The sequence below is a fragment of the Chenopodium album genome, chromosome 3 (genome assembly GCF_948465745.1).
Source record: "Chenopodium album chromosome 3, dcCheAlbu1.1, whole genome shotgun sequence".
In the NCBI taxonomy this organism is placed as follows: domain Eukaryota; kingdom Viridiplantae; phylum Streptophyta; class Magnoliopsida; order Caryophyllales; family Amaranthaceae; genus Chenopodium; species Chenopodium album.
This window is the reverse complement of record NC_137836.1, coordinates 65923044-65948589: the sequence shown is the minus strand read 5'-3', so window position 1 is coordinate 65948589 and position 25546 is coordinate 65923044. Positions and strand designations below refer to the sequence as shown.

At 42.4% G+C, this 25546-nt stretch overlaps 1 protein-coding gene across 1 annotated transcript in view; it reads right to left on the bottom strand.

Moving 5' to 3' along the window:
• LOC145625227 (F-box/LRR-repeat protein At4g14103-like) overlaps positions 1–25546 on the bottom strand; it is a 179754-nt gene that overhangs the window by 128548 nt on the left and 25660 nt on the right. The gene's annotated exons all lie outside the window — the stretch shown is intronic.

Sequence of the window (25546 nt, the reverse complement as noted above, 5' to 3'; positions counted from 1 at the left end):
AAAAAGCGTCCCCAAGATATTAGACATCAACTATATAAAACTCTGGACATTGAAAAGCGTCACCAATTTTAAGGTTCTAGACAAGAAAAAACGTCTCTAAAGTTGATAAAGTGCGCCAAATATTACATTTTTCGATGCTTCGTATAAGAATTTGGACACAATATAGCGTCGAGATTCGCGACGCTTTTTAATGACGCCTAATTTTTTCGACTCACTTATTCTCGACGCTTTTTAGAGGCGTCGAGAAAAAAAATTTCGACGCTTTTTAGCGTCAAAAATAGGCTTTAAAAGCGTCTTAAAAACACGGATTTTCTAGTAGTGAATCCCTGCTTGACACGTGTCACTCCAGAAATTAAGGGAAAAAGGCGGCCTTCAGGCCCAAATCTCGAGAACGCCGCAAAACGGCGTGGCCCACCAATGATTAGGGTTCAGTGACCTAATCAAGGGCACAATTCCCAAAGACCCTATAAATAGGGAGATGTCCCTCATTTTGAGGGCACGTTTTACCATTTATTACACTTGCATTCTCTTACACCAGAGAAACACCTGAGCTTGGAATCCGAGCAGATACCCACCTAAATTTCCGTTCTCTTTAGTCCTTTTCAAGTTACTAACTTGACCGTCGGAGGCGGAGCTCCAACCGAGTCTCCGTTATTTTGCAGGTACAGCTCGGCCGGATCAGACTTCATGCTGTAACTCTCCCAAGGGACAAAAACACCCAAAACAGGAGAAGCTATATTTCCATCGAATCTTATTGAGTTTAATCTAGGGGATTTGGATGTAATTCTTGGGATGGATTGGCTGAGTTCATACAAGGCCAAGATAGACTGTGAGATTCATGGGGTGCAATTGAGAGATCCTTTGGGTAAGACGGTGTCCTATAGACGTTTAGGGAAGCCTAAGGGTTTTGGGATTATTTCTGCTTTGAAGGTCAAGAAGCTAATGAATAAGGGATGTCCATTGTATTTTTGCTGTGTCCAAGATTTGAGTATGAGTGAGAGTAGGCGGATAGAGGATGTACCCATTGTGAATGAATTTTTAGATGTCTTTCCAGAAGAGATTTCGGGAATTCCACCTAAGAGGGAAGTTGAGTTTACCATTGACTTAGTCCCAGGAGCTGCACCTATCTCAAAAGCACCTTATAGAATTGCACCAGCTGAGATGAGTGAGCTAAAGGCTCAATTACAGGAGTTGTTAGACAAGGGGTTCATTAGGCCTAGTGCATCACCTTGGGGAGGACCTGTGTTATTTGTGAAAAAGAAGGATGGAAGTTCGAGGCTATGTATTGATTACAGAGAGTTGAATAATGTGACTATGAAGAATAAGTACCCTTTACCAAGGATAGATGACTTGTTTGACCAGCTAAAGGGAGCAAGTGTGTTTTCGAAGATTGATTTAAGGTCGGGGTACCATCAGTTTAAGGTTGCAGATAAAGACATTCCAAAAACATCCTTTAGAACTCGGTATGGGCATTACGAGTTTACTGTCATGCCTTTTGGGTTAACCAATGCACCAGCCATATTTATGGACTTGATGAACCGAGTGTTTCATGAGTATTTGGATAAGTTTGTAGTTGTGTTCATTGATGACATTTTAGTGTATTCGAGGAATGAGGAAGAGCATGCTGAGCACTTGAGAACTACCCTTGAAACTCTTAGAAAGAACAAGTTGTATGCTAAGTTTTCTAAGTGCGAATTCTGGTTGGAGAAAGTTACATTTTTGGGGCATTACATTTCGAAAGAGGGTGTATCTGTGGATCTTGCGAAGATCAAGGCAGTTTGTGAGTGGCCCACACCTAAGAATGTGACTGATGTTCGTAGTTTCTTGGGATTAGCTGGGTATTATAGAAGGTTTGTTAAGGATTTTTCGAAGATAGCTAGACCCATGACTACCCTTATGAAGAAGCAGAGCAAGTTTGAGTGGAATGAGAGTTGTGAGTCAGCTTTTCAAACCCTCAAAGAGCGATTGACCACTGCACCAGTGCTGGTATTACCTAATGGGAGAGAAGGATTCGAAGTGTATAGTGATGCCTCGAAGCATGGTTTGGGATGTGTGCTACAGTAGAATGGAAAGGTGATCGCATATGCATCGAGACAACTAAAGAAACATGAGGTCAATTACCCTACCCATGACTTGGAGCTTGCAGCTGTTGTGTTCGATTTGAAGATTTGGAGGCACTACCTTTACGGTGTTTCTTGTAGGATCTTCACATACCATAAGAGTCTAAAGTAAATCTTCACCCAAGAACACTTGAATATGCGGCAACATAGATGGCTAGAGTACCTCACAGACTACCATGTCCACATCCAGTATCATGAGGGAAAGGCGAATGTAGTTGCTGATGCCCTTAGCAGAAAGTCGAGTCATAATGTCAATGCTTTGATTGTGGCCTATGAGTTGTGTGAAGATATGAGGATATTAAACCTTGAGGTTATCAATCAAGGAGAGTTAGAGGGATTACTAAGTGCTTTAACCATCCAACCTTCAATATTTGAGGAGATTAAAGAAAGGCAGCTGGAGGATGAGTCGTTTCAGAAGATTAGGGATCGTGTGACTAGTGGTGCGGACACTGAATTCAAGATTCATGAGGTTGGGAGCTTGAGATATAAGGAGAGATGGTGTATACCACAAAAGTGTGAGGATGCTAAAAGAAAAATCATGGAGGAGTGCCATAATACACCTTATTCAGCTCACCCTGGGGGAGATAAGTTGTATAAGGACTTGAAGGAGTTCTATTGGTGGCCGAATATGAAGAGAGAGGTAGCTGAGTTTGTATCCAAGTGTCTGACGTGCCAGAAGGTGAAGATAGATCACAAGAGACCCATGGGAAAGGTGCAACCCTTGGAAATACTAGAATGGAAATGGGTACCTATATCCATGGACTTTGTGACAGGCATACCAAAGACTCGAATTGGGAATGACACGATTTGGGTGATTGTGGACAGACTTACTAAGTCAGTGATGTTCATTCTTATCAAAGAGACCTAGAAAAAGAAGCAGCTAGGAAGTGTCTATGTGAAGAATGTAGTTCGGTTGCATGGGGTTCCCAAGGACATAGTGTCAGATAGAGACTCGAGGTTTCTATCAAAGTTTTGGCAAAAAGGACAAGAGAACCTTGGGACAGCATTAAAGATGAGTACCGCCTTTCATCCTGCGACAGATGGTCAGACTGAGAGAACAAACCAAACAATGGAGGATATGCTACGAGCTTGTGCTTTAGACTTTCAAGGGAATTGGGAGAATCACTTACCTTTGATCGAATTCTCCTACAATAACAGTTACCATACAAGCATCAAGATGGCACCATTTGAAGCTTTGTATGGAAGAAAGTGCAGAAGTCCAGTTTGCTGGAATGATTACAGTGAACGAGTTACTTTGGGTACATAGTTCATTGAAGATATGGTGAGCAAAGTGAGACTAATTCAGTCGCGTATAAAGGCAGCACAAGATAGACAGAAGAGTTATGCCGACTTGAAGAGAAGAGATGATGAGTTTAGTGTTGGAGACAAGGTCTTTCTAAAGGTTTCTCCAACAAAAGGTGTGATGCGATTTGGAAAGAAAGGGAAGCTTAGTGCTAAGTATGTGGGGCCATATGAAATCCTCCAACGTGTGGGAAAGGTGGCTTATGTAACACCCCCGATTTACTAATTAATAATAAACAAGAATTAAAGGAAAATTAACGATCTTTAAATAAAATTGCGGAAGCATACACCTAAAACTGAGGTATTACCGCCACACTCAACAACCTGGTCAAGTGTTGAGGCTTACAAAATCCCAATAATTACAACCCAATAAAACTAAGTGAGCTATTTATACAACTTTACAAACTCGTTATAGCATACTAATCGAAACACTTGAGCTTCTTTAGCTACAATTGTTTCGGGTATTTTTTGGATTTCCTGGGATACTGGTCACGCTCTGCTGGCAATGAGTCGGTCCTACCTGCAAAACAACGAATATTCCGATCAACGGAATATTCGCCTCCGATGATCAAGTCAGTGATCAGAACGGAAAAAGGGCTAGAAGAGAGAAAGTAGAGAGAAGTTGGAGCTATTTAATGCTCTGTGTTTTCAATTGTCTGAATCCCCCTCCCATCATAAATGATTGGGGTATTTATAGGGGTGGGATTCGTGCCTCTCTCTAGGGTTTATACCCTAGATTTGCGTGCCGTGATTGGCTGCGCAACAAGTGATCGCCACGTGCCCCTCTAGGGGCGCCGTTTTGCGGCTTTCAGCGTCATCTCTCGGGATTTGGGCCCTGACGTTGTTAGGGCTTTTTGGCACGCTGTTTTTAGAAGGATCATATTGCCTAGACACATGGCATCTTCCCATGGTGACACGTGTCACCCTATAACTGGGTCACATGTCACTATGGGATTTGCCTGAGACCTTAAGAACTCTAGATTGTGTGGCATCTTCCCGTGGTGACACGTGTCATCCCATAATTGGGCCACGTGTCACTGTGGGATTGGTCCACGTATACGGGGTATTTTTACCCTCAACATTTGCCCTTCAGAGGGGATAGCTCGTACGCTTATAGGCCGGCTCCTCTGACCTTTAATAGCCTTGGCGCGTACAGATGTATTAGAGTTTTGTCAACTTTCTGTTCGCCTGACATTTTTAGGGTAAACGCCTGTCTATTCAAGCGGCGCGGACGAAACTGGGCCGTCGATTTTTGCGACCGTCTTGCCATTTCGGAAAGAGCCTTAGTTCTGTCAGCTTTCCCTTGGACGAGCCGTTTATTAGGTCGTCCTTTCCGTCTAGTTTAACGGAGTTACTCCTTGTCCTTCCAAATTCTAGGTCACTTTTTTCAAATTGTAACCATTTAGCTAAGTTGGGCGGGAAAGTTGAATTTACAATCTTACCCCTATAAATTTTTCCTATATATACAAGGGGTTTGACTTCATTTTGGCACTTTGGAACTTTACATTTTCTAGAGAGAAGTCAGAGCTTCTAGAGAGAGAAAGTGTTTTTCCCTTTGAATCTTCAAGAGCTCCGCCGCGCATTTGAGTTTTCCGGTGACATTGGTTGAGTTTTCCGATCAATCTTCAAGTTTTTCCAAGTTTTCAACACGTACAGAGGTAGGCCGCCTGTTTTTCTTTTCCTTGTCTTTTTATTTCTTTGTTTATTTAAAAGCTGGCTCAACACTCGGCTTCGTCCGTTTCTCCTCATGAGGTCGGCCGTTCGCCTGGGACTGAGGAGTCTAGAGTGGACGGAGACGAGTTGTCTCCTTCATGGAGTGGGTCCATTTCTAGTGTGTACCAACTCACATCCACCCATTCTTCTTTGTCCCTGTAGTCAAACATGGCACGGACGATGCAAATGCACAACCGTCACGCGGCCAGAAATCCAGACGGAAGTCTGGTAAACCCTAGGCCGCCTTATGTCCCAAACAGGGTTAATGCTGAGACCCCTTCTACCACTCCTACGACTGCTTCCACGGGCACTCACTGCTCGGCCGTGGAGGTAACTTCCTCATTTGAGGAGCATCAAAGAACTTAAGGCGCTCCTTCAATGGGGGGAACGTCCGGGCAAACTCCGGGGTTGAGGTTCCCCCAATATGCCAGCTCGGTCATGGATGGGGCCGAGTTGCTACTCTGTGAGGGGCGTCCTTCCTCTTCTCGAGCGTCCGCCCCCACTCCTTCAGAACTCTATCTCCGATATGGCGGGTCGGACAGACCAAGAACGGGGATTTCTCTTAACGAACCGTCCGACCTGCCCCCTCGCAGAGCCCCTCCTACCAGGAGTCAGGCGGCCGGTGCCAAAGATAAGGGCAAACGACCACTTGAAGACGCAATCTCCCCCTGGGGCGGCCATAGTTCTAGGAGCCGCAGCTTGGCGGAGGCAGCTCACCTTAATAGAGTGTTGTCCTCCGAGTTTGGGAGCACTCCTCGACAAGAGGAGGGCGAAGCTGAAAATGCGGTCGAGGGTGGAGCGGCGGCCGCAGAGGGTGAAGAGGCGGCCGAGGAGGATGTTGCCAATGTTGACAACTTCAAGGATCCGTATGCCTCCACGGTGGGTAGCACAGCCTTGGGCTACCTGAACTACAAATTTGAGGATTACAAGTTATTCCTCCACCTCGGGGAGGGATTCGAGATCCAGCCCCCAAGAAAGTCCTGCGCTTTGGCCGCCTGGGAAGAAGAGAGGCCGCGCCAAAGATCCTTCAGCGTCTACAGGGCGGCCTTAGACGTTGGACTGCGCTTCCCCCTCCATCCTTTCGTCCGCACAATCTTGGACGAGTATGATATTGCTCTCTTCCAACTGATGCCAAACAGCTGGTTGAACATCTTTGGGTACCTGGTGACGTGCATCTACAAGGGCTTCGCGCCAAACTTTGCAGTTTTCTGCGAGATGCACTCACTGACTAGGCTGGACGCGGATACGGACGGCTGGCTCATCTTAAGCACCACTAGGGATTACATGGTGGTGATGGACCGCGTCTCCAAGTGGCGTGACTGGAAGCACCGATTCTACCGCATCAAAACTAAGGACGTCGAATTTAACTTGCGGATAAATCGGTTCAATGCTGAGCCAATTCAACTTGGACGTGGGGATCTCAAGCCCGATAAGCCACCCGTCCACCCCAGCCAGGAGCACCAGCTTGAATATTTTAAAGTCAAGCGGGTGAAAAGGAACGGCAAAACCGAGCGCGTTCCAAGCAACTAGGTTCCTTTATCCAGCTGGCTGCGGGATCCCACCTTCATGTCCGCCTATGGCCTATACAGGAACCTGCCCCAAGGTGGACGCACGGACACAAATTTTTACACTTACCCATATTATTTGAACTTGAAAAACTTTCTAACTCTTTTTCTTCCTCTTTCAGCTGAGGCGTACAAGATGCTGGACAAAGAACAGAAAGAGGAGGTCAACATGTCCGAGATTGACTTGACTCGGTACAAGGCTCGCCAGAGGCTGTACGAGCAAACTAAAGGAGTAAGTAAACCGAACTAGCTCTCTTTCTTACGTCCGTGTATACATTTCGGAAGAGATCTTCTTCCTAACTAGGCTCGGCCTATTATATCATCTTGTTTTCGTTTTCTAACTTTTGTCTCTACAGCTGGCCACTCCATCCCCCAGATCCAAACGGAAGCAGCCGTCTCCTGTGTCCAAGACGGATCAGGATGGCAAGGCGTCCAAGCAACGGAAGACGGTCGCATCCAAGACCACTTCCACTTCTGCGGCCAAGACGACATCGCGGATTATATCAAAACAGTTCAAAGGAGAACAACCCCGGCTGAGCTATAGCGGGGCCTCCAATTCCATAGATCCGGCCGCCATGCCGGATCATGTTAGGTCCGAGAAATCGGACGATAGGGGTAAGTCGACCCAGGCAAAACCGACCGGGTCAGAAGTGACTCCGCCCGTCCAAAGAGTCAATGAATCTGATTGGCTTGATGCCAATCAATCGGCCGGCGATCAGCCTGGCCGGACGGGGGAGGAGAGAAATAAGCCGGCGCCGCCCCCGCCATTCACTTTCAATCTCCCTACTCCTCCAAGCTTCTCTGACGGTCAGTTCCAATAACTTTGGATCTTATTATTATTTTCTTTTTTTTTTTTTAAACTCTTTGTGTCCGCCTACAGACATTGCAGAGGAGCTACAAATGAAGCTGCCCGGCCAGTCCCTTACTGGAGCGGACAGGAAGGCGATGCGGGAGGCCATGGCTCGGGCCGTCCCTGCTGAGCAGCGAGACAAGCTGCGGGGAATTCATGAGGGCTTCCTCAGCCCCATGATCAATTGCAGCGCTGAGGTAAATTTCTCCCTCAAATGGACTTAGCCAATTTTTCGCTCATTTTGCTAACACATTTACCCTGTACGCAGCTCTTCCTACGGCTGAATGCCTTCTTGGAATGGAAGGACAAGGAGAACGAGCGGCTGAAGCATGCCTGGGCCCAGATTCAAAAGACCCAGGATGCTGTTACGAGGGAGGCGGCCGTCCAGCGCCGCTATTTTGAGACCCAAATTAATGTGCTGTCCGACAAGGCTGCGCGGCAGGCGGAGGATTTGGTGAAGCTGGGCGAGGCCCTAAAGCAAGAGTCCGTGGCCAGGGAGGCTATGAGACAAGAGAGGAACCAAGCCTTACTGGACGGCGAACGCTGGAGGGCAGGGTTCAAGGCCTCCGAAAAGCTTCAGAGTGATGTGGCCTTGGCCCAAAAACACTTGAAGGAGGCCTTGGACGAGTCGGACACTCTGAGGGCCGAGGTAGAGACCTTGAATAAGTCTGTTGAGGACTTGACTCTCCAACAGAAGACGCCTCGGGCCCCTAGCGCAGACGAGGTCGTCCGCATTGAGCAGAACGCTGAGGATAGGCTGAAGAGTTTTTTCTTCGAAGCGTTCAAGCTCATGGTGGAGGATGGGGAGGCTGCCTATTTTCAAGAGCGCTTCACTAAGCACCTCAACTTCGTCTGCCTCAGGGAAGAGGCTAAGAAGGTTGGCCAGCCTTCTCCTGAGCTGGACGCCACACCAACAACCTCAGAGGATGAGGAAAATCAAGTGGCGGACAGCAATGATGGTGAAGCGGAGAGCAAAGAGGTGCCAGCTGAGGACGCCTCTCCTGCAGCTTTTCAGGATCCCATCTCAATCCTTGATTCAGCTTCTGCCCCGGCCGCCCCCTGACTTTCAGCTTTCTCTGTTTTTAAGCTCTATTTATGTATAGTTTTCTTGACTTTTTCAACCGCCTTTTTGAGCGATTTTTATGTAAGATATTTTACCGCCTTTTGAGCGGCCCTTTTATTAATTTGGCTTCCGATTTCGCTTCATACTTTGCCCATTTTATACTTAATGAGTTTTTTGCATTTTTATACACGTACTTTTCACGTTTTTATATCCTCGTACAATTGGGGGGTATGCCCCTTTATTCGGCGTTCGCCTAGTCCATACTTTGGGTAGTTTGATTGGCTTGGTAGAATTTATACCTTAGGTGGTATGACTTTTACCAAGTTAATCAAATCACAATAATGATTGCCCATGGACTAGGTGGTACGCCGAATCAACACATATATTGGCCGTTCAATCGGCTTTGTTTGAGTTTGTCCGTTAAAACTATCGCTCGGACGCACTCAGGAAATTCCAAGTGTGATCTCAACTTAAAATTTTCATGTTTGGCTAGGCTGGAATGCCTTGGTATGCCCTTGCCCCACTATGTGGGTTTCACATGGTACCTTACCCTTATCGTCCGCATTACTTTAGGGCGGACGCATTCATGTGAATTTTGGGATCAAGCTGCCCATTCTTATTTTATTTAATTTATTTTTGTTCTGCGACCGTGTTGCTATGTTGCAAGTAACCTACTTGTAAATTTCACGCGGACTATTCGTATAAATTATGACTGTACAAATAAGCATAAATTAAATGGAAAAATAATTATAACAATCTTTGAATTTTTCATTAATTTGTCAAAATTACATTGTCGTGGTCGTACGGCTTACATTGCTCGGTCTACAGACCTAGCTGTATAAGGCTTACATTGCTCGGTCAATAGACCTAGCTGTATACACAGCTTTTTGGCTAAGTAATTAAACATAATATTTCTTCAGATTGTTAGTGTTCCATGTGCGCTGGTCATCATGGCCCTAGCTTTAGAAAGGAAGTCTAGAGCGGTCTTCATGGCTTCTCAATTGGCCGCTTCATCATATAGCATCACCCTAAGAGTGGGCTCATACATTTCAATTGGAAGGACCGCCTCAGCACCATAGACTAAGAAGAAGGGAGTTTCTCCTATGGAACTTTTGGTCGTAGTTCGTATGGACCACAGCACATTAACCAATTCGTCAACCCACAAGCCGCCTGCTTTTTCTAGCTTGCGCTTAATTCCATTGGAGATCAATTTGTTTTATGCCTCTACCTGACCATTTGCTTGTGGGCGGCCGACTGAAGCAAAGCAATGAGCTATGCCTTGGTCTTCCAACCATTTTTTGAGTTGAGGCGTTTCGAACTGAGGTCCGTTGTCAAACACCATAGACTGAGGAACACCAAAGCGTGTAATGATACTCCTCCATATGAAAGCTGTAACATCAGTCCATTTGATGCCTTGGACGGCCTCGGCCTCTACCCATTTTGTGAAGTAGTCTACTGCTACAAACACATACCGCCTCTGGCCGGACGCTGGTGTGTATGGTCCTAAGATGTCCATCCCCCATTTGGCAAAGGGGAGCGGACTACTGATGGCCGAAAGGCTGTTGGCGGGTCGGTGAATTAATGTTGCGAACCTCTGGCATTTATTACATTTCTTCACCATTTCCATTGCGTCCGACTTTAAGCTCGGCCAGTAGTAACCCAGGCGAGCAGCCTTTTCAGCCAAAGCTCGTCCTCCAATGTGAGAACCACACTGCCCCTGCTGAATATCATCCAAGATATAATACCCTCTCTCAGGAGTAATGCATTTTAGGTATGGCTTTACAAATGCCTTTTTGAACAACTCTCCTTGCTTAACTTCGAACCAAGCCGCTCTCTTTTTCATCAACCAGCTCTCTTTAGGATCGGCCGGGAGTAATCCGTCCTTAAGGTAAGATATGATCCCGTCCATCCAAGTGGAGCTTCTATCAATTGCGTGTACTGGCTCAACATCAATGCTCCTCTTCTCTTTTACTTCCCAAAACACTGACCTGGGAGTATCACATGATGCTGAGGATGCTAACTTAGAGAGGGCGTCCGCCTGATGATTGGACGAACGAGGGACCTGCTGCAGGGTAAAATGGTCTAGGCCCTCAGCCTCCTCTTTTACAATCTTCAAGTATTTTACCATGGCCGGCTCCCTCGCTTCAAAGTCTCCATTCACCTGGCCGACTACAAGTAGAGAGTCTGAGCATACGTCAATTTTTGTCGCTCCTGCCGCCTTACACATTCTGAGGCCGGCCAAGAGGGCTTCGTACTCGTCCTCGTTGTTAGAGGCTTGAAACTGGAATCTCAGGGCGTACTCAAACTAATCTCCTTCAGGTGATTGGCATATAACACCTGCACCGCAACCAGTGGTTGTCGCACTGCCATCCACGAACACTTTCCAGATTTGATCTCCGGCCGTCTGAAGATCCGGCCGAGTCATTTCAGCTAAAAAATCAGCAAAGGCTTGCCCCTTGATTGCTTTTCTTGGCTCAAATGTAATATCAAAACCTCTCATTTCCAAGGCTCATTTGAGCATACGGGCGCTTGCCTCTAGCGTTGTAAATGGTTTCTTCAAAGGTTGGTCTGTGTAGACCACAATTGAATGTGCCAAGAAATATGGCCGCAGCTTTTTTGATGCCATGTACAATGCCAAGCCAAATTTTTCAATGGGGGGATACCTTAGCTCAGCGTTATGTAGAACGTGGCTAACAAAGTAGACAGGGGTCTGGCGGTCGTCCCGCTCAGCAAGTAGGACGACACTTAAGGAGTGCTCTGAGATAGCAAGATAGATGAACAACTTCTCGCTCTTAAGTGGACTGACAAGCTGAGGCAATGTATGTAAATGGCCTTTTAGATGTACGAATGCTTCCTCGGCCTCCTCCGTCCACTCAAACATGGCTTTCTTTTTTATGGTTTGAAAGAAATAGCGGCACTTATCCCCTGATCTTGACAAAAATCTACCAAGTGCGGCCAAGCATCCGGTCAATCTTTAGACTTCTTTAATTGTCCTTGGTGACTTCATGTCCAAGACAGCTTGGATTTTTTCAGGGTTGGCCTCGATTCCACGTTGATCAATTAAAAATCCGAGAAATTTACCAGACTCCACACCAAAGACGCATTTCTTTGGATTTAACATCATCTTATGCCGCCTGAGTTCGGTAAAAGTTTCTTGTAGATCCTTCAAATGGTCGGCCGGCTCTTTTGACTTGAAAATCATGTCATAAATGTACGCCTCCATATTCCGACCGAGCTGATCTCTAAAGACTGTGTTTACAAGTCGCTGAAAAGTAGCTGGGGCATTCTTAAGGCCGAATGGCATGACTGTGTAACAGTACAACCCCTGCTCAGTCACGAACGCCGTTTTCTCCTGGTCTTCTTCCCATAACGGAATTTGATGGAATCTGGAGTATGCGTCCATAAAGCTCATCAGGGCATGCCCGACCGTCAAATCAACCAGCCGGTCGATTTTGGGCAGGGGAAAGCTATCCTTAGGGCATGCCTTGTTTAGATCTATGTAATTCACTCACATTCTCCAAGTTCCATTCGGCTTCTTGACAAGGACCACATTGGCCACCCATTCTGGGTAAAAGCATTGCCGAATGAAACCGGCGTCCAGAAGCTTCTTAACTTCTGCTGCGCCCGCCTGATTCCTTTCCTCTCCATGATTTCTTTTCTTCTGGCGGGCAGGTTTAACGGTCGGATTTACCGCTAATTTGTGCACAACTAGATCTGGGCTTATACATGGCATCTCGCCGACCTCAAATGCAAATACATCCTTGAACTCCCTCAATAATTGAATTAACTCATCCCCAAGCACACCCAAAGCTATAGTGCCCACACTGACTGTCTGGTTTGGTTGATCGGGGTCGAGCACTATATCCTGGTGACTGCCGGCCGGCTGGGGTCGTAACTCTTCTGGCCGACCGACAGTCATTAGTTGTTATGCTTGCTCTATCTTAGCCGCTTTACGCTTCTGGCCGACCTGGTGTGTTGGGAGTGAGGTTCCTTCTTCTTTTGGCTCGGACGATTTTGGTCCGCGCGCTGTAGGCTTAACCGCCAACTGATTACATTCCATTGCCATCTTCTGACTTCCTTGGATTGTACCTATTTTCCCGTCCGTCCTCTCAAACTTTAGCAGCATTAGGTGAGGCACAATGACTGCTTTTGCTGCATTCAGCGTAAGACGGCCGAGTATGACATTATATCCAGTAAGCTCTTTCACAACCAAGAAGCGGACGACCATATCTCTTCCTTCCCCTTTTTGACCAAATCGGACGGGTAAATCTATCCAGCCCACCGGGTGGATGACATTCCCCCCAAATCTGACCAACGGGTGAGTGATGTCTTGGAGAGCATCCTCTGGGAAGCTTAGATTTTTCAAGGCGGCCAGGCTGATGATATCAGCCGCACTACCCGTGTCAATCAATATTCGTCCGACCTTCAAATTGGTTATCTTCATAATGAATACCATTGGATCATTGTGCAAGGCTTTGACCTCCCCCCGATCGGCCTCACTGATGATTACTTCGGGGAAGGGTTCAGCCTTCACTGAATCCATCTGCATCACCTTTCCCAGGTTCCAAGCATCCTTCTTGATCCCTCTCATAGTGGGACCGCCTGAGGCAAATCCTCCTGATATCACGGCCACAAAGCCCGAATCAGTGTTGTTACCATCATCCTCTTTATCTTTGTTCTTATCATTCTTCTGTCTTTGCTCGGACGTGTTGTTTGTCCGCGTGTAGGTGAATTTGGACTTCATCACATATGAATTCAGCATGCCCTTCTCGGCCAATTTGTCCAGCAGTCTCTTCAAGTTGATACAATCATTTGTGTCATGTCCCACGTCCTTGTGGTAATGACAATACTTGTTCTTGTTCCTATACTGAGCCGGGCCTCTCAGCGGCTGTGGCTTCTCAAACTCAAACTTATCCTTGATTTCCATCAAGATAGAATAACAGTCCTTGTTGAATTCAAACTGGGGCTCGTACGCCTTGACCTTCTTGGTTTTCTGCAGCTGGCCATCAGCCACCCAGACTTCCTTTCTCTTTTTTCCTTCTTTCTTTTAGCCGGCCGAGTCTTGCTGAGAAGATTTCTTCTCAGCCCCCTTGGCCGGCGCTTCTGCTTTTGTGAGCGAACAAAAGTCTGCCGCCTAAATATAAGATTCGGCTTCCCGCAGAACACCTGCATATGTCCGAATCTTTTTCCTTACCAAGTCAAATTTAAAACCATTGTGCCTTAATCCCCGGAGAAATTCAGAATAAGCCATTTCGTCCGGTAGATTATGAATTTGGGCTTTTTTTTTGTTAAATCGCTGGACGTACGAGCGTAAGCCCTCATTTTTTTCTTGGACGATTGTCGCCAAGTTAAGGCTAGTCTTTCGAGGTGGTATGTTGTATGAAAAATTTCCCACGAACAGCAAACTAAGAGTGGTAAAACAATTGATACAACCGGCCGGCAAACTGTTGAACCAGTCTTGTGCCACACCTTTCAGAGTGGCCAGGAAACATTTGCACCACGTAGCATCGTCTACACTTTGCAAGTACATCAGGTTCCTGTACGAGGTGATGTGCTCCTCTGGGTTGCCCGTGCCATCATGGGCTCCCACAAGTACACTCTTCACTTTTGGTGGCTGAGGGGCATTTAGGATATCTTGCGAAAACGGGGGCGGCTTATCTCCCAGAGTAAGTAGGCGCATCTGCCAATCAATGGGTTGCGGTTGCACGGACGGTCCAGTTTGATAGGGAGCTTGTCCGTACACCTGCCCATAGGGCCCATATTGTACGTATGCCTGGGGGTTTGGCTGCATCAAGCCATTGAACCCCTGAGGTTGATATTGCAGTGATTGGGCCTAAACAGGAGTTGGAGAATGGAAGACTGGAATAGGAGTTGGGGTGCAAATTGCCTGACTTCCACTGGAGGCGGCCGTGTTGGTATGTTGGGAGAGAGAATGATGTGAAAAATCATCCGGCATAGTTGGGGTTGAAGCCGTGTCCGAGTGGGCAACGCGTTCCCGCTGCTTATGCCTAAGGTACTCTCTTGCGTCCTTCCATCGTCTGGACGGTTCAGGCTCTTCTCTACGAGGCTGCCTACCCCTCCCCCCTAGATTTGCGTGACGTGATTGGCTGCGCAACCAGCGATCGCCACGTGCCCCTCTGGGGGCGCCGTTTTGCGGCTTTCAGCGTCATCTCTCGGGATTTCAGCCCTGTAGGGAATAATTTCAAGCCTTTAAAATCCCACTAGCTTGAACCCCACTGTGATCATACACTAAAGTACGGTGGCGTCCAAAAGGGAAGAAGATAGAGCAAAAGAGTCGCCAACAAGTTTTTAAGGAACTTGTAAACCGTTCACGAGGTGAAGGTTACACCCCTTAACGATCCAAGAGATCGTCAACTCCATAAGGTCATGAACCAAATAAGGGTTCGGGGATGATGGTACAAATCCAACCTAAAAGAGATTGAACCTGCCCTAATAATAGGCCTCTACTTTATTCTGCTCGTATTCATGTGCGCTTTCTGACTAACATACAATCAATAGGATTAACCCTAAATCTTTTTATCTATGTTAGTTGAATTTAATGCACACATAAACTATTATTGGCGATCACTTGAATTATAATCACAATTAACCTAACAAGATTATTAATTATCTTATTAAGCGTGATTGCAAATACCAATTCCCTTTAACATGCAATAAAAGGTGATCAAGCAATAACAATAAAATAATATGCATATCAAGCAACATAATAAATAGTCGACATCATTAATAACAAAAATATCAATCATAATCATAATCATCATAATCATGTTAAAGCATAGCAAGATCCTAGGCATGATACTAACAAGATTAATAACAAACCCTAGCATGTCACTAAGCAATAAAAATCAAATCTTTAACCCTAACATGATTCTAACAATCATAAATATTAGGAAGAGAATAAAAGGCATCATAGCAATCATATTTAATATTAAAATTACCCTAGACATGATACTAGGAATATCATAATAACAATACAAACATGATTTCTACATCATAATATCAATTAAACCATTAAAGTACTTACTTGGATGCCTCGTACCTCTTTCTAATAACAAAATACACGCGTTAGTAACTTCAAGGAAAATAATAATCGAAACAATTAAATTAAATAATTGAAAGAGAGATTTGGGACCAAACCCTCAGAAATTAAACCTTTTACGTCTAGGGCGAAGGCAACTTCGAATATGGCTAAGTGTTTTTATATCTTGCGAATGCGGAACTTTGTATTTGAGAAAAAGCAATGTTTAGAAAAAGAGAGAGAGAGAGAGAGAATAATCAAAAAAATCTTGATGAGATTTGGTGAATGATTAAGAGAGAATTAGAGAATTAATGATTGCGAAAGAAAACTGATTGTTGATGAATCAAAACGAAGTTTTTAATACGATATTCATAGAGAAAATCAGCCAAAAAGATAAAATTAACAAAACAGAATCTGGCGCACGCAAAACGAGGTTGGCGCCAGGTATTGGCTATTGGCCCCAGGCGCCAATGGCTAGCGCCAGGCGCCAATGGCTGGCGCCAGGTCTGATTCCAGACGCCAATTCCTAGAGTCAGGCGCCAAGCCTGTTTTTAACGCGTTTTTGTTTTTATCATATCCTTTGATTCGGAAGCCTAAATAAGGTATATAATATGTCGTTAGAAAGATATTAAAGTCTACTTTACAGCCCAATTAGAATCAGATTAAAATATTTTGTAGATTAAAAGATATGGCCAAAATAGTGGAAGGGTATCAGTTTTGGGTAAAGTTTCATGTCTCACTCATATCTTTTTCGTTATAATTCGGATTTAATATTATAATATATCATTGGAAAGATAATTTAAAGATCTATCCAACCATATAAAATTTGGATAAATATTATGAGGCACGAAAATAAAATCTGAATATATTCCACTTCGTACAAAACAAGGATTCTTAAAAGGAGTAGTTTTATTCAATTTCAAACTCTTTAAAACATAATTCTCAATCCTAACTCCATTAGGATTTAAAAGAACCTTCTAGAATATTCTAGAAGCCTATAATCAATCCTAATAGCTTTAGGAATGATAATTAATAATAGGCCCTCCTCTAGATCATTGGGCCGCATATAAAGCTCAAACCGGGCCCAGTTTAGTATTTTGGCCAAAACTTCCTCAATATTCATCGGAATTGGGCTTATAATATATCGTTGGAAAGGTCTTTGCAAGCCCCATCCAACTACACCCCTATTAGACCCATATCACGGACTAACCAAACTGGATTGGCTATTTTCTTAAAATAAAGTTTTCAAAAACAAGGAGAAGAGAAAAGAAATAAAAACTTTCCGCAACACTAGACTTTCCACACTTTCGTTTCATTAGATTGTGATTCAACGTGAAAGGTACTCATCACCGAGTTTGGTTTTGGGGAGACACAAATGGGTGTCTACAGAAGCCCCCACTTTGACTGAGTTTGGAGAAACGCAAGCTTCGAAAACGAAAGTCAAAGTAACGATAGGGACGAAGAATGATTCAGAACGTTCTGCGATCCTAAATCAATCTTGTAACGCCAATACCTGCAAAACTAGCATTAGTTAAACAGATAAAAGAGTTAAGAAACGCGTATCTTGCACCGTCGAGCACACGTCTCTGAAAGTAACCGATTTGCTTTGATGACCTCCTGCAAGCTAGAGAATGCCATCCCGCTTGAAAACTGCTACATCTGTAACTGCTTCCAAATTAGAAGATTGCTTTGCCTGAAACTATCCTCCCCGCTTTGATAATATTCCACGTCCAAGGGAATACCATCGAAGATTATTTCTCTCGAAACAATCCTCAGTTGTTTGTGACAACTCTCCACAATCTAGGGAACGCCACCTTGTTGTTTCGATGTTCACTCGTCTCTCAACAAAGAGCTTCTTTTTGATATGTTCACGCGTCTTTGAACAAAGAGCTTCTTTTTGATATGTTCAATTTCCGCTGTGATAGTCTTCGAAAAGATCACTGCTTTTTAATCCTTAATACTGCCATGCCAGTACGTCGGCGCTTTGCTGCTTGTGAACCAGTATGTCGGTGCTTTTGCTGTGATGACAATCCTCTTTTCTTTGGGAATAGTTGCCAACACAACTCTTGTATGATGTATGACAATCCGATTTAGGGAAAGTTGTCAATGCTTCGTAACAATCCATCCTTGGAAATGTTGCCACGATGAAGCGACAATCCGTACCTCAAAAAATTTGCCAAAATCCAATTTTTGGAAAAGTTGCCAATGCTTCGTAACAATCTTTCATAAGAACTTTGCTATGATCGACAATCCACATCTTAGAATATAACTCTTGAAAGCAATCCACCTTGGAAATTTGCCAACAGTATGCGACAATCCTTTTGGGAAAATATTGCCACTATTGACAATCCGCGTCTTGGAACATTTGCAAAAAAAGAGTCAACCGACAATCCACTTCGGGAAAATTTGCCACTTACTGAAATGAATGGCAATCCACGTTGAGGAACTTTTGCCGATATTTATGATGAATAAAAACCTACAACAATCCTTTGGGAAATTTTGCCATAGGGAACTGGGTGTATGACAATCCAATCTCGGAAAACTTGCCAGCGATCTATGAATGTATGACAATCCGAACTTGGAAAAACTTGCCAATAAAGAAGGAGCACGACAATCCATGCTTGGAAACTTTGCTAGAGATGACAATCCAATCTTGGAAAAATTGTCGTTTGAAGAAGATGCACGACAATCCATTTTTGGAAATATTGTCAGTTGGGGATGACAATCCAATTTTTTGAAATATTGTCGTTTTAGTGCTTGCTTTTAAACCGATTGTAATGAGCCAGTGTTTTAGGCGCTTAAGCTAAGTGATACGATCTTTCATCAGGTCGTCCACTTATTGTGATTGTAATCAAACTGACTACTTAATCATGTCAAATTGCTTATAGGGGCTAACTGGCGTACCAAGGAACCCGAAATTGTTGCATGAGGTCGAAATCACCTTTCTGAGAGGCTTCGAGCTCTGTCGTTACTGAGATGTTTCTGGCGCCAGGAATTGGAGTAGGGTCCTCCCTATTCCGCTGCACCTATATTTATTTTTACTATAGAACTTTTCCAATTTCTTTAATTATCTTAGGGTTGACCTAAGGCTTAAAATTATCTTAGGGTTGACCTAAGGTTTAATGTTGCTTGACTTAATAACTTGACACGACTCAAGGTATAAACTTGACTTGCTGATTGACTGACTCGAGGTTGACTCGACTCGAAACTGTTTGACACATGTGTTAGACTCAAATCAAGGTGATATGGCACGACATGACTCAATGTGTACATGACTCGTGTGTGCATTGTAATGTGATCGTGCGACTCGAAAAATGCAAAAAACAAAAATATTCCGTCAATTTTGTGGAGGGTACCGACTTTCTCCCGAAAAAGAAAGACTTGAAAAAGAAAATCAAAAGTTTGAAGATGCATGTTGAATGAGCTTAGTCAAATGTTGTTTTATACTATCTCTTAAGGTTCAAGGATTAATTCATCCTAGGCTATCTCAACTGTTGACTCCATGATGAAAGTATTTGGGTAACTTAGGCACGAAGGCTAAGCACTTCATACTTCGTGATGCAATGACAATTATGATTGATGAGTGATGTTGATATGACAACGCATGCTTCAATGTTAAGATTTCATGATAAAGGGTTCCTAAGGGAAGTATTTGGTCATGTGTCTGTGATGTGTGTGATAGTGACACTAAAGTTAGGCCGCAAGAGCTAAGTGTGTGAAAAAACATATTGTTAGAAGAGCCAAATAATGGTGACTCTTAGGCTAGGTAAGCTAATGATGTAAGGACCAAGCCCCCAAGTCTAGCTCTAAGTGAATAGGGATGAGCATTGGAGATCCCTTGATATGATCATGGTGTAAGTGTATGAATGTGAATATGAATGCATGTTTATTACGGCCGCACCTCGATGTGAGGTTGCCTACGTATCCGTTAGGAATCAGCCCGAACGTAGCTCTAGCCAAACCTCACACAAGTGTGTATACCTCAAAAAGGTATTTTCAAGGGTTGTAACGTGGTTAGGCTAAAGGTTTGAAGAAGAAGGGGATAAAGGCTCAAGACCCTAGATAAGCCCCCAAGGTGTGCAACCTTGCTTTTAAATATTTGTATTTTTATGCTTGAGGTTTTCTACTCTTTTTTTAGCTCTCTTTTTGCTTTAGCATTTATTTTATTTTAATAAGTGTGAGCAATCCCGATCATGCGGTCTATCACTCACTTGACATTCATGTTTCTCAGGCACGGTACCGAGCACTCGATAAGAGACGCAATCTGAGACGTGTTCTTATCGAAGATATATTCACATCAAAGACATTGGAACACTTACCCTTTTGTACACTTTTATTTATTTTTTTTTTATTTTTATTTTGATCTTTTGAAATCACTCAAACTTTGTTTTAGAATTGCATAAGTTGCACACCATCCCATCCCAAGGTTTGGTAGATGTAGGTTGAAAACAGAAAGGTCTATCATTAGACAAGGCTCAAAGTGGTTTATGAAGAAAGGATTGTAAATTTGAAAGGTGAAAGGAGATATGATGTGGCTACAAGGGGTGCCTAAAATCATTGGTATACCTTGTGCTTAATTCGACATGGATTTTTTTTTTTTTTAATGCAATATAATGAAATGATCATATATAAGGAAATAAATGCTCATTTTATTAAAAGAAAATAAATAAGGAATCTACAAAAAATAATCTAATGGAAAAGAAAGGTGTCTATGCTAGACTTATTGGGGAAAGGGAAAAAATGAAAAAGAAATAGAAAAAGAGGTCATGAAATCTTTTCGTTGAAGCTCGCCTCTTGTCTTGTGTTGTTTCATCATTACCCTCATTTTTTGTTTGTCAATCATATGACTCAAACTCGATTCAACACACATGGATCGAAGAAGTGAAGAAAGATGGAATAGAAAGTGAAAAAAGAAAAAGATGATGGAGGTGGAGGGATATGAAGAATTAGGGATAGAATGTACCCCCCAACTCAAATAACGAAAAAGACCGACTCATGCATGAACCTAAGACATGGTCATGGTGATGTATACTCAAAGTGTGTTCTAAGATTAGTGAGTGTAGGTGACATTTTAAGACTCGTGTCATGACCATGTGGCTAGACTGTGTGACTAGACTCAAGCAAAGACTAAATTAAGACTTCACGTATATGCATTAAACTGGACAGACTGTGGTATTTTAGTCATAACTTTTGATCTGCGACTCTGATTGGGATGAAACCAACGCCGAATTAAAGATAAAACTCGGGGCTACAGATCCATTTGTTGTACGACTCGTAGTTCTTTCTAGAACTCCAGCTATGACCAAAACAAGTTGACATTTGTGCAGTATACGGGAATAAAAATTCGGGTTGACTTAAAGGAACTATGACTCGATTTTATGTTTATTTATTATCTCAAATTAATTAATTAATTAATTAATTAGGCAAAGTTCTTTAGGTCATTAATTTTAGTCTCAACACAAATCAACAAACGGTTAAGAGGAGCATAGGATATATATGCACAACAAAAAATGCACAATTAGTCAAGTAGGCACGACATGATGCAATGAGTTTGCAACCTAACCATGGCTCTAGTTCTCTAAAGTTCGGGATATGGTTTAGTCAAACAGGGTCCATGGTTAATTGTCCAGATGCACCGCGTAGAAGCCTAACCGTGAAGGGTTAACGCGTGTGGATAGGACACCGCGAGTTTTTAGAAACAAAACTCACTTCCATGGTTTGGTGATTTCAACCTCTCAGATGTACCCTTTGTTGCTAGGAGCGTTCAATCGGGTAGATAGAGCATGAATTCCCAGAGGGTTATGTCCATATGTAGAACACATATGGGTTTCGAAAAAATGAGAAAAAATTCAATCAGGAAGTAGGATCGAGCAAACAATACGAAAAACCGGTCGAAATTAGAACGCATATTTCTAGCTCGGTATTGGGGGAAATTGGCGCCAGCAAACAGAGACTGGCGCCAACTTTTAACTGTAGCGCCTGGCGCCAATATTGGCGTCTGGCGCAACAGCTAAAAGTATGGCGCCAAGCTCTGGCCCCTGACGCTACTTCCCACATGCCTCAGCAGCTTTCTGTGCTCAATAAAATCATCCAGTTTCGCGCGGTGTTATTTCAGTCCTAGTTGTGAAAGACATTTCTCAAATTTCCTACGTGTAAAATCCTTATGTTTTTGACTCATTACGGATGGTCTTTCCAATGAGAACCTTTTTATGCATATGAAACAATGTTAATCAAAATTACGCACATGAAATACTTAGAACTTTTCAAGTCTCATCCACTCATTCTAAATCATTGCCGAAACAAATTCAGGAATTAAAATAGAAATCCTCCCCAGTGGAGTCACCAAAAACTGTAGGGAATAATTTCAAGCCTTTAAAAATCCCACTAGCTTGAACCCCACTGTGATCATACACTAAAGTACGGTGGCGTCCAAAAGGGAAGAAGATAGAGCAAAAGAGTCGCCAACAAGTTTTTAAGGAACTTGTAAACCCTTCACGAGGTGTAGGTTACACCCCTTAACGATCCAAGAGATCGTCAACTCCATAAGGTCATGAACCAAATAAGGGTTCGGGGATGATGGTACAAATCCAACCTAAAAGAGATTGAACCTGCCCTAATAATAGGCCTCTACTTTATTCTGCTCGTATTCATGTGCGCTTTCTGACTAACATACAATCAATAGGATTAACCATAAACCTTTTTATCTATGTTGGTTGAATTTAATGCACACATAAACTATTATTGGCGATCACTTGAATTATAATCACAATTAACCTAACAAGATTATTAATTATCTTATTAAGCGTGATTGCAAATACCAATTCCCTTTAACATGCAATAAAAGGTGATCAAGCAATAACAATAAAATAATATGCATATCAAGCAACATAATAAATAGTCGACATCATTAATAACAATAATATCAATCATAATCATAATCATAATCATAATCATCATAATCATGTTAAAGCATAGCAAGATCCTAGGCATGATACTAACAAGATTAATAACAAACCCTAGCATGTCACTAAGCAATAAAAATCAAATCTTTAACCCTAACATGATACTAACAATCATAAATATTAGGAAGAGAATAAAAGGCATCATAGCAATCATATTTAATGTTAAAATTACCCTAGACATGATACTAGGAATATCATAATAACTATACAAACATGATTTCTACATCATAATATCAATTAAACCATTAAAGTACTTACTTGGATGCCTCGTACCTCTTTCTAATAACAAAATACACGCGTTAGTAACTTCAAGGAAAATAATAATCAAAACAATTAAATTAAATAATTGAAAGAGAGATTTGGGACCAAACCCTCAGAAATTAAACCTTTCACATCTAGGGCGAAGGCAACTTCGAATATGGCTAAGTGTTTCTAGATCTTGCGAATGCGGAACTTTGTATTTGAGAAAAGGCTAGTTTAGAAAAAGAGAGAGAGAGAGAGAGAATAATCAAGAAAATCTTGATGAAAGTTGGTGAATGATTAAGAGAGAATTAGAGAATTAATGATTGCGAAAGAAAACTGATTGTTGATGAATCAAAACGGAGTTTTTAATACGATATTTATAGAGAAAATCAGCCAAAAAGATAAAATTAACAAAACAGAATCTGGCGCACGCAAAACGAGGTTGGCGCCAGGTATTGGCTATTGGCCCCAGGCGCCAATGGCTGGCGCCAGGTCTGATTCCAGACGCCAATTCCTAGAGTCAGGCGCCAAGCCTGTTTTTAACGCGTTTTTGTTTTTATCATATCCTTTGATCCGGAAGTCTAAATAAGGTATATAATATGTCGTTGGAAAGCTATTAAAGTCTACTTTACAACCCAATTAGAATCAGATTAAAATATTTTGTAGATAAAAAGATATGGCCAAAATAGTGGAAGGGTATCAGTTTTGGATAAAGTTTCATGTCTCACTCATATCTTTTTCGTTATAATTTGGATTTAATATTATAATATATCATTGGAAAGATAATTTAAAGATCTATCCAACCATATAAAATTTGGATAAATATTATGAGGCACGAAAATAAAATCTAAATATATTCCACTTCGTACAAAACAAGGATTCTTAAAAGGAGTAGTTTTATTCAATTTCAAACTCTTTAAAACATAATTATCAATCCTAACTCCATTAGGATTGAAAAGAACCTTCTAGAATATTCTAGAAGACTATAATCAGTCCTAATAGCTTTAGGAATGATAATTAATAATAGGCCCTCCTCTAGATCATTGGGCCGCATATAAAGCTCAAACCGGGCCCAGTTTAGTATTTTGGCCATAACTTCCTCAATATTCATCGAAATTGGGCTTATAATATATCGTTGGAAAGGTCTTTGCAAGCCCCATCCAAGTACACCACTATTAGACCCATATCACGGACCAACCAAACTGGATTGGCTGTTTTCTTAAAATAAAGTTTTCAAAAACAAGGAGAAGAGAAAAGAAATAAAAACTTTCCGCAACACTAGACTTTCCACACTTTCGTTTCATTCGATTATGATTCGACGTGAAAGGTACTCATCACCGGGTTTGGTTTTGGGGAGACACAAATGGGTGTCTACGGGCCCTGACGTTGTTAGGGCTTTTTGGCACGCTGTTTTTAGAAGGATCATATTGCGTAGACACATGGCATCTTCCCGTGGTGACACGTGTCACCCTATGGCTGGGCCACGTGTCACCCTATGGTTGGGCCACGTGTCACTATGGGATTGGCCTGAGACCTTAAGAAATCTGGATTGCGTGGCATCTTCCCGTGGTAACACGTGTCACCCCATAATTGGGCCACGTGTCACTGTGGGATTGGTCCACGTATACGGGGTATTTTTACCCTCAACAACAATCACTTCATTAACCTGTTAAGAAAATTTTGACTACTCATCATTAAGGACAAATTCCAAAATAGATCGTCGCAGGGCCACCATAAGAAAAAGACATGGATGCAAACACAAGTAGCACAACAAACAAACACACACGTCAGCAAAAAGCTGAGTAATCACCACATATTAGAAAACACAAAGAGTTATAGAATAATTAATATAATGAATCAATTAAACAATGCAGTTCGAAACTACATTACACATATACACCTCAAGAATAAAACAACTCCCTACTCCAATAATAACTTTTATCAAACTCAACCTCGAATAATAATACGAACTTTTACTCAATTAACTCCTCTAACCATTAAGTGTGCCATGATCTTTGTTTTACACCTACCCTTGGACCATGGGCAATTCGAATAACAAACTAACAAGTATAAAAACTTGAATACTCCCAATAACTAAAAAAACACCTTGAACCAGACCACATACGGGTCAATTCCCACTGTAGGGGACCATAAAAATAAATAAATAAATAAATATTGTACCTCATTCTTAACTCATGATTATCATCCTCTTACCAGCATGCCAAGGACTAAGGTATATAACGCCGAGCCTCAAACCAATAAAAAAAAATAATTCTCAACCTTTTGATCTCATACATCGATCAAATAATCATTCACAACCTATTAGATTATATCTCAACAATGGCACAGATTCCCAAATAACATAACAATTCGATTTAAAAATATCTCAACTCTCAGGGAAATAAAACTAGTACCCAAATATAATCAAATTTTAACCCAATATAATATTAGTAACCCTAAAACCTCAAGAACAATACTCTCTATAGCTAACATCAAAAGTCCTAACATAATCAATCAATGCGACAATTAAATCATATAATACCTCACACTAATCATATACATATAATCTTGATCATACGAATAGCAAAAATAAAATTTACACATGACAATATAGAGTACAATCAATAAACAAATTATAACCAAACAATTCTAATAATTTAATACAATCACATTATAATCAAGCAACTCC